Source organism: Trachypithecus francoisi, unplaced genomic scaffold, assembly GCF_009764315.1.
Source record: "Trachypithecus francoisi isolate TF-2019V2 unplaced genomic scaffold, Tfra_2.0 Lachesis_group13, whole genome shotgun sequence".
NCBI classification, from domain to species: domain Eukaryota; kingdom Metazoa; phylum Chordata; class Mammalia; order Primates; family Cercopithecidae; genus Trachypithecus; species Trachypithecus francoisi.
The window spans coordinates 104,648,074-104,664,268 of NW_022681458.1; the positions used below are offsets into that span (position 1 = coordinate 104,648,074).

At 36.1% G+C, this 16,195-nt stretch overlaps 1 long non-coding RNA gene across 1 annotated transcript; it reads left to right on the forward strand.

Annotated features, from left to right (window-relative positions):
* The first annotated feature begins 932 nt into the window (after window positions 1-932).
* On the forward strand, window positions 933-5,348 carry LOC117095415. The gene is made up of 3 exons (XR_004441968.1): window positions 933-1,080; window positions 4,459-4,575; window positions 5,058-5,348. It is a non-coding gene; the product is annotated as an uncharacterized LOC117095415 (long non-coding RNA).
* Window positions 5,349-16,195: the final 10,847 nt, after the last annotated feature.

The window sequence follows — 16,195 nt, forward strand, 5'->3', positions numbered from 1 at the left end:
TATTTACTAAGACTCTCAATCTATACCCACACCCTAGGCTGGTCCTCAGCAAATTTATAACCAAGTGGTTGCTGTTTTCAACTCCTTTCTTCCCCTCTTGCACTCCTTCCCGTGACTCCTCAAAGCTGGTTATTCTCTGCTATAACCTGATTGCTCGGAATCTTTTTAAGTCATATTCCACAAAGGCCAGATCCTCCGGAGAAGAACAGTGCTTAAATAATATCTCCCCACTTCTTTAAAACTCAGCCAGTTTGTAGTCCATTTATTCGAATTAGAAAAAAAAAAAAACTTGATAATGCCAATGAACATGTCTTCCAAAATATATGCATTTACCCCATGACAGAATGTATACAAATTACTTTTACTTTTAAACGCATGCACAGGATCCTATTCAGCCCAAATAACATGTAGACATGGTTTTGCCACACCAGTTGTCAGGTTGTGTTTCCTGAGGCGCAGAGTGTGAGATGGCAATTAGCAGGCAGGTCATTCACTGTGGGGAGACTTGATATCACACTTATGCAATAAAAGAAAAGGAAGCAGGATTGGGCAGAAGGAAAAACCAACTGTGATTCAGCAACAAATGACAGCTTTAGCCAACCCCATGGGGTGTCTAGAACTAAACCCCCACAGCCATCTCTCATTGAATATCGGTCATCCCAGGAAGATACAGCTCTTTTAAATTGAGGCAATCCTTGAACTGGCTAATGGTATTCACTGCACCAGTTGTTAAAAATACTGAAAGACTTCTGTTCCGTTTGGTATACCCAGCCATTGCCCTGATGCTTGGGTTACCCTAGCTTCTTGGAACCTCTAGAAATGATCTAACATTATGACTAGTGTCTGTTCTAGTATCTCACAATTGCCATGCTACCACAATTGTTAAACATTTTGACTTTCACCTCTGGAACACTAAGAATGTCAGCCTAGATGGAAAAGTAGGTCCATGATAAGGGAAGCTAAGATCTGTATGTAGGGCCAATTGACATAGACTTGAATGTTGGACTAAGAACTCAAATTTAATATGGTTGTCTATAGAGAACTAAAAAGAGTCCTACGTAAGAATCCTGTGAACTAAAGGTAAGGTTTATTAGAAATTGATATTCTGGATAAATTAGAGAAGAGGAACTCATAGACAAGTGAGAAATTATAAAATAAAAGAAAAGTAAGTAGCTGTGTAAATAAAGAAGGCCTGAATCTGAGATATATTTAATTCAAGTTGTGAGGAATCCAAGTTTGCCAATTCACTTTTAGATGATGAACTCCAAACTTAATTATCCTTTTTCATTTATAATTCACTGACTACATGAAGTATTCTGCATTTCTGTCTTCGTTAGAAAGGTTGCTTAATTTAATTTGGGCCTGCTGACCAAAAGACTCCATATTTAAACCCACAATACACAGTGACAAATAAGTTATAGAGTTTTTCTCTAGATCATTACAGCATGAATTCATTAAAGAGCATTCATTAAACAAGAATTTCTTGTTCATTAAACAAGAATTTCTGAATCCCAACTAATTTTGAAATTTACATAAAATATCTCAGAAGATTTACAAGCTCAAATTTACATTTCATAATTAACTCTAGAGCTGAAGTCAAAAACCAGGTATCACTGTTAGGTTTCCTTATTCCTGTAAAGAAAACATTCAGAAGGAAGAGCAGGACTGAGAGAAAACCAGAAAGCCATAAGCACTTTACTGTCTCATTGACTGACCCGATCACCAATATCTCCAACTATATTATTTATTCCTTCTTATAGTTAACATAGCCGCCCTCCATAAATAATGGACAAATATGGAGCTCAGGGACATCTGAAGGCATTATTTTCAAATTGTCTCCAATAAGATTTAGAATTTATGTGAGGTGATCAGGGTAGTAACAGAGGGACAAGAGGAGTCTATGGACGCAGAGCTCCAGGCTTCTACCCACTACTTTAAGGGCAGCTGCTCTGCCTTAATTAATCTTTTTATATAGAGACCTTTTACCAAATATCTATCTTAAATAAAATAAAACTTTAAAATATTCTATCTTTTTAAAAAAAACTTTGCAGACTACCACCATAAAATGGCCCAAATTGTAACTGGAAAAATATTACAAGTATGTGTCATTTTAAGATATCTAAGTAAGTTGGAAGAGTTGAGAACTCATAAATTGATAAGTTATGGTAATTTAGACCTAAATCTTGATCACACTGACCTTTTCACTATGTATGGGGAAAAAATAGGTCAGTAATGAAAAGAACTGAGTACCCAAAAGGAAAGCTTTAAGAGAGTAAACTAATTTAAAGCCAACTTTGCATATAGTTAGATTCTTACAAGTGATTCTGATTTAAGCAAGTGAGAAGAACCCTTATTTGTGCTTAATACAGAGAAATATTTGTAAAGTTTGTTTATATAAAATTAAACGATGTGTCAATAATATCTAATGCAGGATTTTTTTGATGTATTGAGAGTAACGTTCTTTCAATTCAATCTGAATAAACTATAAATAAGCATAGGCTAAATTAGTTAATAGAAAAAAAACATAGCTAAGTATAATAAAATGATACAAATAAAATTAGAACTTCCTGGCATTAGTGGTCATAATGGGTCAAGAATTCCTAAATCAAATCGAGAGATGGGAAAATAATATTTTATTAGAATAATGTTTGCTCTGAAAACATCTGTTGAGTATGACAGAATAAAATTACACCCAGCAGTAAAGTTGAACTGTGCAAACTTTAAGTTTCACACTGCTTGAGAATTAAGATGTCTGCCCTTTGCTTCAAAGTATTTTCTTAAGTTTTTTAAAGTTTGCTATTGTGGGTACATAATAATCGTATATATTTATGGGACACATATAATGTTTTGATACAGGTCTATAATGTGTGATGATCAAATCAGGGTAATTGGGGGTATTCATCACCTTAAACATTTATCATTTATTTGTATTAGGAACATTGCAACTCCCATTCTTTTAGTTATTTTTAAAAATACAGTAAATTATTGTCAACTGTAGTCACCCTATTATGCTACCAAATACTAGATCTTATTCACCTCTCTAACTGTATTTTATACCCATCAATCACTCCCACTGTATCCCCTCCTCCCAATACCCCTCCTAGCCTCTACTAATCAACATTCAATTTTCTATTTCCATGAGTTCAATTTTTTTTAGTTCCAACATACGAATGAGAACATGTGATATTTGCCTTTTTGCACTTTGCTTATTTCATTTAATGTCTTCCAGTTCCATCCATGCTGTTGCAAATGACAGGATTTTAGTTCTTTTTTATGGCTGAATAATATTCTATTGTGTATGTATACCACATTTTCTTTAACCATTCATTCATTAATAGACACTCAGGTCAACAGTGGAATTCAAAGTATTTTTCTTTGACTTTGAGTTATAAAGATGTCATCTGCAAAGAATGTTTTATGTTAGCAAAAATGATCATTGATCATTGTAAATAATTCAATTTTCTTAAAAACAAAAATCAATAAATGTGAACATAAATCTGATTAAGCTTTTAGTTCTAACAATCAAGTTGCAGGATACAGAAAATAGAGAAACTCGCTCAATGACAACACAGAGATATAGATAGAAAAATGCAGAATACAAGAAATGCTGCTAAACTTGGATTTTCAGTAAATAAACTGCAAGAGAGAAACAAAATGGGAAGGGACCTTGTAGATTAAAAATAGATAAGAGATGTAGCAATGAATTACAATGTACAATTCTCATTAGGATCTTTAGTCAAAGAACCTGGACAAAATTTGACAGTAGAGAACTCTAAACACGGACTGCATAAAAAGCCTTATAGTTGGCCAGGCGCGGTGGCTCACGCCTGTAATCTCAGCACGTTGGGAGGCCGAGGCAGATGGATCACATGGTCAAGAGTTGAAGATCAGCCTGGACAATATGGTGAAACCCCATCTCTACTAAAAATACAAAAATTAGCCAGTCATGGTGACGGGAACCTGTAGTCCCAGGTGCTTGGGAGGCTGAGGCAGGAGAATTGCTTGAACCCAGGAAGCAGAGGTTTCAGTGAGCCGAGATCACATCACTGCACTCCAGCCTGAGCGACAGAGCAAAACTCCATCACAACAACAACAACAACAACAACAAAAAGCCTTATATTTTAAAGACAAAAGAATATTCATTAAAAATGATACAACTTGCTTCAAAATAATCTTGGAAAAGTAATGGGCATTGCTAAACATGAAACAAAATCAGACATAAGTTAGTAATCGTTGATGCTGAACGATGTGCACATAGAGGTTTATTGTGTTCTCGCTCTCCTTTTGTGTTTATTTGAAATTTTCCATAACAGAAAGTTAAAAATCAAAGGAAAAAATAGGGCAAATATTATTTGTCTAGGTAAAAATAAAGTGATTATAATGTATATATACTAAAAGAAGCTTTTACATGTTTTGTAAGCAGCGGAACCAGGCTCATGCTGTCTTGATTTCCAATAGCTAGCTTGCATCAGCTACAAATCCCATCACCTCCTTGGCTGAAGCTGAAAAGCCAGTGGGACACTCGAAACTGCCATAAGATCTGGATCTTCCCATCAACAAAGTGAGCAGTTGAGGGTATGTGATAGTTAGACATGTGCCGCTTTCTGACAGTTCCCTGAACTGGCCTGCAAGGCGGCCTCTTTGGCTCCCAAAACCATCCCATGGTTAGGCTCACTTTTTTGTCCCAGCTCAGTCACCTCCCAGTCATGCAAATTCCCTGTGAACAGGTCTCTAGTCCAACCATTTAAATGTAGTCTGGAAAATAAGCCCAAATGACATCATAAAAATACATTAAAAATGACAATATTAGGTATGGCAGACAATGTCTCTTCAGTCTCTTATTTTCCCTTTCTTTCTTCCCAACAGAATTCCAATATGTCTAATTAAAAAAAAATCACTTTCCAAAAATCTCTCAGAAGAGAGTTGACCCATATAACATAGTCCTGGCCAATGGAACTTCAGCAAAAGATTTTGAGAGGGAATTTCAGGAACACTTTTTCAGATACGGTCAACTTATTTTGTTCTTTTTTATTCTTATTTCACTGTATGAATTGCAGTTTGACAATCGGTGCTGCAGCTGCCACATTGTAACCATGGGAGCAAAATCGACATGCTCAAGATGGCAGAGCAGAAATGGAAAAGGAGCCTCATTCCCTAAACAGCTGAGCAGCCATGAACTGCCTACCTCCCAGACCAGACGACATGAGGAAAATGAATTCCTGTTTTATTAAACTACTGCAATGAGACTTCTGCTATATAGAGCTAAAAGCAATCCCTAACTGACATATCAGCTTATAAACTGTCCCAAATGTAAGAAATATGTTCTTATTATTAAATTCCCGGTGGGGGGGGGATGGATCAAAGTCAGAAAAATTAAATATACATTGTTTTGTAAGTATAAGGCAAAATAATAAAGTAAAAATGTTATCCTAACAATTCCTCATGTTGGTTGGTGTCAATCAAAACGTCCTCAAGCAGATGCTTGAGCATTACAAATGTTTCTGCTGTCATTAATATTCTGTGCACCTATGACTCGGTTTAACAGTCTTTTGTTGAGATCATACTACACCTCCAGCTTTTATTTGTGCCACAAGAAAGCACAAATGTGTAATGTTACCTTCTAATATGAGAAACCCACACACTCATATAATGTGAAGAAAACATACAAATGTAGTGATTTTAAATAAACAACGTATTGTAGCATCCTGTTATCCACAAATGTAAATACTATAAAAAGTCAGGATAAGGTAGCCCCATCACTAGTCCATATTCTGCCTCTGTGCACATTAGGAAATTTTACCGCTTCCACAGAACATCTTGTTGATATCTGTAGTGGGCATGTATATACAATAAACATGCAGGGATCATACACAAAATATATGATGTAAACAGCACCCCCTAGAGGTATGCAGTGTACAATCAGCTCACGGTCAGCCCATCCTAGAGTAGGAAGAAATCAGTGTGGGCTGAAGTCAGAGATGTCACATACGGAAATGGTTTTGAGTAGAGCCCACAATATATTAGAAAATAGAAGAAAAATCAAATTTTATGTTTTTATGGAATTTAGATTGTTTTCATTATTTTAAGAAATGCTGTCTATCTACAGAAAACAGTACCAGATCTCAGATATTGATCACTATGTTGTACCATGTCTGCAAAGGTAAATAACTTTTTAATCTCACCATTAAAAATCCATAGGCATGTACCTTCCCATGCCATAAAGGAACTCACACACAGTGTGGCAGTAAATCAAATTTCAAAGGAACTTTTGCTATGCTGGAGGGGCATGCACACATACAGGGGAAGCATCGAAGGATTACTCTTCCTGTGATAGCCTGCATGCAGTTTTGGCTATTTGCACTGCCACCAGTATGCAGCTCTACTGGCTGAGACACCCAAACTCCTAGTTTGGGTTTTGTTTGCAAAACAAATGAATATAACATTTAACCCCTCCCTGAACAAGACTGTGACAAAGCAGAGGGACTTATTTAATGTCTCATTCAAGTAAAATGCTCACTTGAGTGCTCTGGAAAAATACATTTCAAAATATCTCTATGGTTCTTTTCAGATTAAAAATGGACATGATTAGGCCGGGTGCAGTGGCTCACGCCTGTAATCCCAGCACTTTGGAAGGCTGAGGCAGGCGGATCACGAGGTCAAGAGATTGAGACCATCCTAGCCAACATGGTGAAATCCCGTCTCTACTAAATATATATATATGTATATATACAAAAATTAGCTGGGCATGGTGGCACACACCTGTCCCAGCTACTCGGGAGGCTGAGACAGGAGAATTGCTTGAACCTGAGAGGTGGAGGTTGCAGTGAGCCGAGATCGCTCCACTGCACTCCAGCCTGGCAACAGAGCGAGACTCCATTTCAAAACAAAAATGGACATGAGCTCATTCTTAGTTAAGATCCAGTGGAAATTTACTTCTAGGTAGTTGAATTCAAGAGTATTCAGCCTATAATCTCAGTGCTTTGGGAGACCAAAGGGGAAGAATGACTTGAGGCCAGGAGTTGGAGGCTGTAGTGAGATGTTTGCACCACTGCACTCCAGCCTAGATGACACAGTGAAACTCTGTCTCAAAAAAAAAAAAAAAAAAAAAAAAAACAGAAAAGAAAAGATAAAGAAAGAGGAGTGCTCAGCTTGCTTGATGGAGCAGCCAATACCCTGAGAAGTTTCTAAAGCAAAAGAATTATCAGCTTTCTTCAGTCCTTTGATCCCTGGATGGAACCAAGTCTGTCATTTTAAAAATAGTTTTCCCATGATTCAGATTATTAGCTAGTGTGGCACTGGACTGATTAACCTTTTAAAAATTAAACTACATAATTATCCTTGTTCACTCTTAGTTTTCATAGGACATGGTTCCCAATCTTTTGGAGGCCCTGAGACTCATTGAAAATCACCATATTTATAAATCACACCGCATAAAGGATTGAGGTTGTTTATAGCCAAAAGCCAAAGACTGGGGGTCTCTGAACAGTGTAGTCTTTGACCAGTCACCAAGGGCTGAGAGAATCAGGGCCCTGGCTCACTAGTAATTCACTCTAGGAAGAGAAGGGAATTCATGATAGGTATTATAATGTCAAGAAGAAAAGAAACCAGGATATTGGGTTCTAGTTAGCTTCCTTGACTCCTCAATCCTAGAAATGGCTTTAGTCCTTCTTAAGCAAGAAAACTTTTATATCTCCTACTTTAAAGCTAATGTTTTATACCTAGTATTAAGAATTTTTTTTTTTTTTTTTTTTTTTGAGACAGAGTCTAGCTCTGTTGCCCAGGCTAAAGTGCAGTGTTGTGATCTCCCAGGCTCAAGCGATTCTCCTGCCTCAGCTTCTTGAGTAGCTGGGATTACAGGCATGCACCAACATGCCTGGCTAATTTTTGTATTTTTAGTAGAGACAGGGTTTTGCCATGTTGGCCAGACTGCTCTGAAACTCCTGACCTCAAGTGATTCACCCACCTTGGCCTCCCAAAGTGTTGAGATTGCAGGCATGAGGCACCGCACCTGGCCTAAGAAAAAATTTTCTAACTAATATTGCTCTGCCAACACAGTGTCTAGAAAATCTCTAAGTTTCATTCCTTCTGGCTTGGGTTTTAGTGCAGTGTACCTTGGAGATATCGCAGGTTCAGTCCCTGACTGCTGCATTAAAGTGAATATTGCAATAAAGTGAGTCACACAAATTTTTTGAATTCCCAGTGCATTTAAAAATTATGATTACACTATACTGTAATCTATTAAGCATGAAATAGCATATGTCAAAAAAAGTACATAGTTTAATTGAAAAATACTTTTCTGCTTAAAAATGCTAAAGATCATCTGAGCCTTTAGCAAATCATAATCTTGTTTGCTGGTGGAGGGTCTTGCCTCAGTGTCGATGGCTGCTGACTGATCAGGGTGGTGGTAGCTGAGGATTGTGGTAGCTGTGGCAATTTCTTAAAATAAGACAATAATAAAGTTAGCTGCATCAGATGACTCTTTTCCACAACATATTTCTCTGTAGTGTGCAATACTGTTTCATAGCATTTTATGCACAGTGGAATTCTTTCAAATTAAAGTCAATCCTCTCAAATCCTGCCACTGCTTTATTAACTAACTTTTTGAAATATTCCAAATCTGTTGTCATTTTAACAATGTTTATAACATTTTTACCAGGAGTAGGTTTTATGGTTTTATCTCAAGAAACAACTTTCTTTGCTCATCCTTAAGAAGAAACTCCTCATCTGTTCAAATTTTATCATGAGATTGCAGCAATTCAATAACAACTTCAGGTTCCATTTCTAATTGCAGTTATCTTGCTCTTTCCACCATATCTGCAGTTACTTTTGCCACTGAAGTCTTGAATCATTCAAAGTCAGGCAGGAGAGTTGGAATCAACTTCTTATAAACTCTTTCCATGAATCAAAAATGTTCATAATAGCATCTAGAATTGTGAATTATTTCTAGAAGATTTTCAGTTTACTTGACTCACATCCAGCAGTGGAATCACTATCAATGGCAGCTAGAACCTAAGACTTGAAAGTCAAAATTACTCCTTGATCTGCGGACTGAAGAACGATGTTGTGTTAACAGGCATGAAAACAACATTAGTTTCCTTATACATCTCCATCAGGGCTCTAGCATGACCAAGTACGTCACCAGTGGGCAGTAATATTTTGAAAAGAATCCTGTTTTCTGAGGAGTTAAGTCTCAAAAATTGGTTTAAAATAGTCAGTAAACCATGCTATAAACAGATGTGCCGTCATCTGGGCTTTGTCGTTTCTTTATAGAGCACAGATAGTTGATTTGACTACATGCGTAAGGGCCCTAGGGTTTTAGAATGGTAACAAGCATCAGCTTCAACTTGAGGTCACTAGCTGCATTAGCCTCTAACAAGAGTCAGCTTTGTCCTTTGAAGTTTTAAAACCAGGCATTGACTTCTTATCTCTAACTATAAAAGTCATAGATGGCATCTTCTCCTAAGAGAAGGCTGTTTCATCTATAATAATAATCTGCCTAGGATAGGCACCTTCATCAATTATCTCAGCTAGATCTTCTGAGTAATATGCTGTGGCTTCCCCATCAGACTTGCTGCTTCACCTTGCACTTTTATGTAAGGGATGTGGTTTCTTTCCTTAAACCTAATGAACCAACCTCTGCTAGGTATCAACTTTTCATCTGCAGCTTCCTCACCTCCCTCAACCTTCATAGAATTACAGTTAGGACCTTGCTCTGAATTAGGCTTGGCTTGAGAAAATGTTACAGCTGGTTTGATCTTTTAACCAGACCATTCAAACTTTTTCTGTAATAAGTCTATTTTGTTTTCTTATTATTCGTGTATTCGTTGGAGTAACACTTATAATTTTCTTCAAGAAGTTTTCCTTTGCATGTTTGGTGCAAGTGGCCTAGCTTTCAGTCTATCTTGATTTTTGATGTATCTTCCTCATTAAACTCAATTATTTTTAGTTTTTTATTTAAAGTAAGAGATAGGCAACTCTTCTCTTCTCTTGAACACTTAGAGGCCATTATAAGGTTAATTTCGATATTGTTGTATCTCAGGGAATACAGAGGTCTGAAGCAAAGAAGGGAGATGGGGGAACTGCCGGTCAATGGAGTAGTCAGAACACACACAACATTTATCAATTAAGTTTGTCATCTTATGTGAATGTGATTCATAGCACCCCAAAACAGTTACAATAGTAACATCAAAGATCACAGATCACAATAACAGATAATACTAATAATGAAAAGTTTGAAACACTCTGAGAATTACCAAAACGTGACACAGAGATACATACTGAGCACACGTTGTTGGACAAATGGCACTGATAGACTTGCTCAATCCAAGGTTGTCACAAACCTTCAATTTCTAAAAAAAAATGCAATATCTGCAAAGCTTAATAAGATTAAACTCAATGAAACACAGTACACCTTGTATATAAATCCCCACTCCCAATAAAACCTAGCTACCACAAATCAAAAGCACTGATTTTAGGCTATTATGTAGCTTTAGACATTAAAACTTTAAAAAGTCTACTTTAAAATTCAAAGTCTAAGACAATTCCTTTCTTCTGGGTGGTATCTACCTTCACTTCCCTAAACAATCCATTTCAACTTCAAGGAAAATGCCTTATCGTAGAGAGAATAGACTGAGTAATATTTGTATACACTGTATTATTTATTCATTTATTAGGTGAGGAGGTGGTATTTCATTGGCATAGAGAGACACAAACACCATCAACCTTGATAGAAACCTGATGGCTACCTATACTTGAGGAGAAGGATATGCAAAGAGTTCTGGGACATCCTCAATTGAAGTGATTCTCCTAAGAGAAAAGGCAAGAAATATTTCGAAAGATGTTGACCTTATATTTACTTGAAAATATTCCTTGTAAGCACACGATTTTCATCTCAGCAAGTGGTTGGGTACACTCAAGATACAGTAATGCTCTATTAGTTTAACCATGATCAATGAAGAGTCCTAGCACAGGAATTTTTCAAATTGTATCCTACCTCCCAAACTTGTGATTTTAATTCTCTGCTTTATTGTTTAACTTAATTTTTTTCTACCAAATATAAACGCAAGACATGCTTACTGTGAAAAGAAAATAAAATCATACAAGAAAATATAAAAGAAGAAAAAAATACATAGAATCTCATTATCCAAGTATTAATAACCCTTAATATATATCATGCCAGACTTTTATACACATAAATATCCAAGCACAGAGTATTAAATTTTCTAAAACTATTTTTAAATATTAATGATATTTGGAAACCTGCTTTTTATATTAGACATTACATAATATGAAAGAGGGAGATGTTTTAAATGTTGCCCTATTTAAGTGATCATATTGATTGTAGATTTCAGTTTTTCATATTGTAAATAATCTGACTATGAGTATGTATGCACATAGGTTACTGCACCTGCATTCAGGTATTCCTATAGAATTGGATTTCCTATAAGTAGGATCTCCGTAGCAGAGTGGGTACATATTTTGCGCTTTAATACACACCACCTAAATGACTCCCAGATAGGTTCTGTCACCGTATGAATGAGACTGTATCCCAAAAGTGACACCAAAACATCCACTTCTATTTTGTCAGTGTATAAGATGTTTTGATTTGATGACTAGCAAATTTGAATATCTTCTTGATACTTATCAAAACACTCCTATTTCTTCATTCTAAAAGAACTTTTTGTTGACATTCATATCTTTTTCTTATTAATTCAAAAGACTTTTATAGGTTACTGATAGTAACCTTTTGTCTGTTATACATGTGGAAACTTTATCCTTTAATTTGTGTCTGACTTTTAAGATTATTATATAGTAACTTCTATAAATATTCTTCTTTGCTTTTCCTGATTTTTGTGACATGCTTATATAGTTCTGCCAAACCCCAAGGTTATAAAAATATTTGACATATGATAAAAATAACAAAAACACAAATGAATTTTCAAAAATGTTTAAATCATCTTGATTTATTTTTATAGAAGAGTAAAAGGGGGAATTTATTTTTTACCAAATGGTTTGTCAATTGTGTCAACTCCATTTAGACAAACTCATTCTTTCTCTACCAATATGAAAAGCTTTTTATCATATGTTAAATTCCATATGTTCCTGTAACTGTGTTCCATATATATTTGTGTATCTATATCTATCTATAAATATATATTTAATTCAGTGTTTAACATTATTAAATGAATACATTTGATTCTAATTAAAGTTAAGATTTTTATTAATAATATATAAGGATATAGATTCATTTATTGAAAATTAATATTCACATTACCTACTCTTTTCATCCAAAATTATGAAATGTATGAAGCTCTCATTCTCTATGTTATTCTAACAAATATATTAATTATGTAAGTATACATATTATATAATGTTTTCTAATTGTTTATTTTGAGTTTATTAAAAAATCTTGGGGCTGAGTGCAGTGGTTCACACCTGTAATCCCAGCAATTTGGGAAGCCAAAGTGGGAGGATCTCTTGAGCCCAGGAGTTCGAGACATGCCTAGGCAACATAGTGAGACCTCATCTTTACAAAAAATTTAAAAATTAAAAACTCTTGTGTTTTTTGTTTGTTTGTTTTTACACAGGCCTGATGGCATGTGCCTGTGGTCCCAGCTACTCAGGAAGCTGAGGTGGGAGGAACAAGTAGGCATAGGAGGTGGAGGCTACAGTGAGCCATGATGGTGCCACTGAACTCCAGCCTAGGAGACTGAGTAAGGACCCTGTATCAAAAAGAAAGCACAACAAAACAATCTTGGTTTTTAAGATACATCAATCAAAACCAATCACTTTCATTCAATCTTATATTATTTATAATAGGTTTCAGTAGATTCTCCTGGTTTTTCTAGGTCCAGAATTAAAACTCAAAAATAATAATTTTGCCCTTAACTTTCTAAAAATGTTGCCTCATGCATTTTTAAATCTCTATTGCTAAAATAATTATACTAGGAATCAGTTTTGTTAAAATTATGTTATTTTGGGGGGAAGGGATGACTCTGTTTCCAATTTGTCTCCATATTTTGACAGTTACCTTGATGATAATATACATAAATAACACACATGGGGTTTGTGCTATATTTGTATAACTTCTAACCTGATTGCCATTTTATAAATTATCTTTTCTGCTAAGTCCAATCTGCTATCTATTTTACAGCTTTTATTTTGAGTTATTGTGTTTTTTTGTTTATAAAAGTTGGATTTGGTTCTTTTTCTTTCCAAATCTGTTGTTAGATTGAACATATGTTAAAGAACATCAATTTTTTAAAATATAGTGAGCTGAGTTGTTTAAAATCTGTGAATGGTAATTTTAATATTTGAATTCTGCATCTGGCTATATTATACCTGTTGTTTCTATTGGTTCTTCTTCAGAAGAACCAATTCTTCTTGCTGCCTTGTTTCTTTGTGTGCTTGATTATCTTTGAAAGCTTGCTGGTTATTACTTTTGAATGATTATTTGTGAGGATTCCCCATGATCCCAATTGACTATGTTCTTCCCTAGTGAGATACTGTGCTTGCATCTGCCAGGTAGCTGGGTACCTCGGAATATTATCCAAGTTCATGGATAGAAGTTACTTGACCAATCCCGGTAATGTAGGACATGGCTACAAAATCCTAATGGTGATTTAATTTCTTCTGTTTTTCGCTCAATAAATTCGGTATTGATGGAACGTACCTCAAAATAATAAGAGCTATTTATGACAAACCCACAGCTAATATCATACTGAATGGGCAAAAACTGGAAAAATTCCCTTTGAAAACTGGCACAAGACAGGGATGCCCTCTCTCACCACTCCTATTCAACATAGTGTTGGAAGTTCTGGCTAGGGCAATCAGGCAAGAGAAAGAAATCAAGGGTATCCAGTTAGGAAAAGAAGAAGTCAAATTGTCCCTGTTTGCAGATGACATGATGGTATATTTAGAAAACCCCATTGTCTCAGCCCAAAATCTCCTTAAGCTGATAAGCAACTTCAGCAAAGTCTCAGGATACAAAATTAATGTGCAAAAATCACAAGCATTCTTATACACCAGTAACAGACAAGCAGAGAGCCAAATCAGGAATGAACTTCCATTCACAATTGCTTCAAAGAGAATAAAATACCTAGGAATCCAGCTTACAAGGGATGTCAAGGACCTCTTCAAGGAGAACTACAAACCACTGCTCAGTGAAATCAAAGAGGACACAAACAAATGGAAGAACATACCATGCTCATGGATAGGAAGAATCAATATCGTGAAAATGGCCATACTGCCCAAGGTGATTTATAGATTCAATGCCATCCCATCAAGCTACCAATGACTTTCTTCACAGAATTGGAAAAAACGGCTTTAAAGTTCATATGGAACCAAAAAAGAGCCCGCATTGCCAAGACAATCCTAGGTCAAAAGGACAAAGCTGGAGGCGTCACGCTACCTGACTTCAAACTATACTACAAGGCTACAGTAACCAAAACAGCATGGTACTGGTACCACAACAGAGATATAGACCAATGGAACAGAACAGAGTCCTCAGAAATAATACCACACATCTACAGCCATCTGATCTTTGACAAACCTGAGAGAAACAAGAAATGGGGAAAGGATTCCCTATTTAATCAATGGTGCTGGGAAAATTGGCTAGCCATAAGTAGAAAGCTGAAACTGGATCCTTTCCTTACCCCTTATACGAAAATTAATTCAAGATGGATTAGAGACTTAAATGTTAGACCTAATACCATAAAAACCCTAGAAGAAAATCTAGGTAGTACCATTCAGGACATAGGCATGGGCAAGGACTTCATGTCTAAAACACCAAAAGCAATGGCAGCAAAAGCAAAAATTGACACATGGGATCTAATTAAACTAAAGAGCTTTTGCACAGCTAAAGAAACTACCATCAGAGTGAACAGGCAGCCTACAGAATGGGAGAAAATTTTTGCAACCTACTCATCTGACAAAGGGCTAATATCCAGAATCTACAAAGAACTCAAACAAATATACAAGAAAAAAACAAACAACCCCATCAAAAAGTGGGGAAAGGATATGAACAGACATTTCTCAAAAGAAGACATCCATACAGCCAACAGAGACACGAAAAAACGCTCATCATCACTCGCCATCAGAGAAATGCAAATCAAAACCACAATGAGATACCATCTCACACCAGTTAGAATGGCAATCATTAAGAAGTCAGAAAACAACAGGTGCTGGAGAGGATGTGGAGAAATAGGAACACTTTTACACTGTTGGTGGGATTGTAAACTAGTTCAACCATTATGGAAAACAGTATGGCGATTCCTCAAGGATCTAGAACTAGATGTACCATATGACCCAGCCATCCCACTACTGGGTATATACCCAAAGGATTATAAATTACTCTACTACAAAGACACATGCACACGTATGTTTATTGCGGCACTATTCACAATAGCAAAGACTTGGAATCAACCCCAATGTCCATCTGTGACAGACTGGATTAAGAAAATGTGGCACATATACACCATGGAATACTATGCAGCCATCAAAAACGATGAGTTTGCATCCTTTGTAGGGACATGGATGCAGCTGGAAACCATCATTCTGAGCAAACTATCACAAGAAGAGAAAACCAAACACCGCATGTTCTCACTCATAGGTGGGAACTGAACAATGAGATCACTTGGACTTGGGAAGGGGAACATCACACACTGGGGCCTATCATGGGGAGGGGGGAGGAGGGAGGGATTGCATTGGGGAGTTATACATGATATAAACGTCATGCACATGTACCCTAGAACTTAAAGTATAATAAAAATAAAAATAAAAAAATTAAAAAATAAAAAAAATTTCTTCTGTTTTTCTTCTGCTCTACTCAAAGCAGGGTAGGCTGCTTTGCATTTCAAGGTGTGGGATCTGGTAGTGGGTACAATCAGCATACACAAATAATGTTACCTAGTTAAATTTGAATTTCAGATTAATAACAAATCATTTTTAAAGTACAAAGATATCACAAATATTACATGGAGCAATACAGTTAAAAAAAATTTTCATTGTGTAGCTGAAAGTTGAACTTAACTGGATGACCTGCATTTCATCAGGCAATCATGGTAATGGGTTTAGTTCTTGTCCATACTTCATCCTGAGGGTATAAGTCTTAGTCATCCCAGATCAATGTTGGAGATGGGTGTCTTTTAGGAGTCCCACTCCTCATGGGAAGATTGTGGGCCTTGGCTTCTGTATG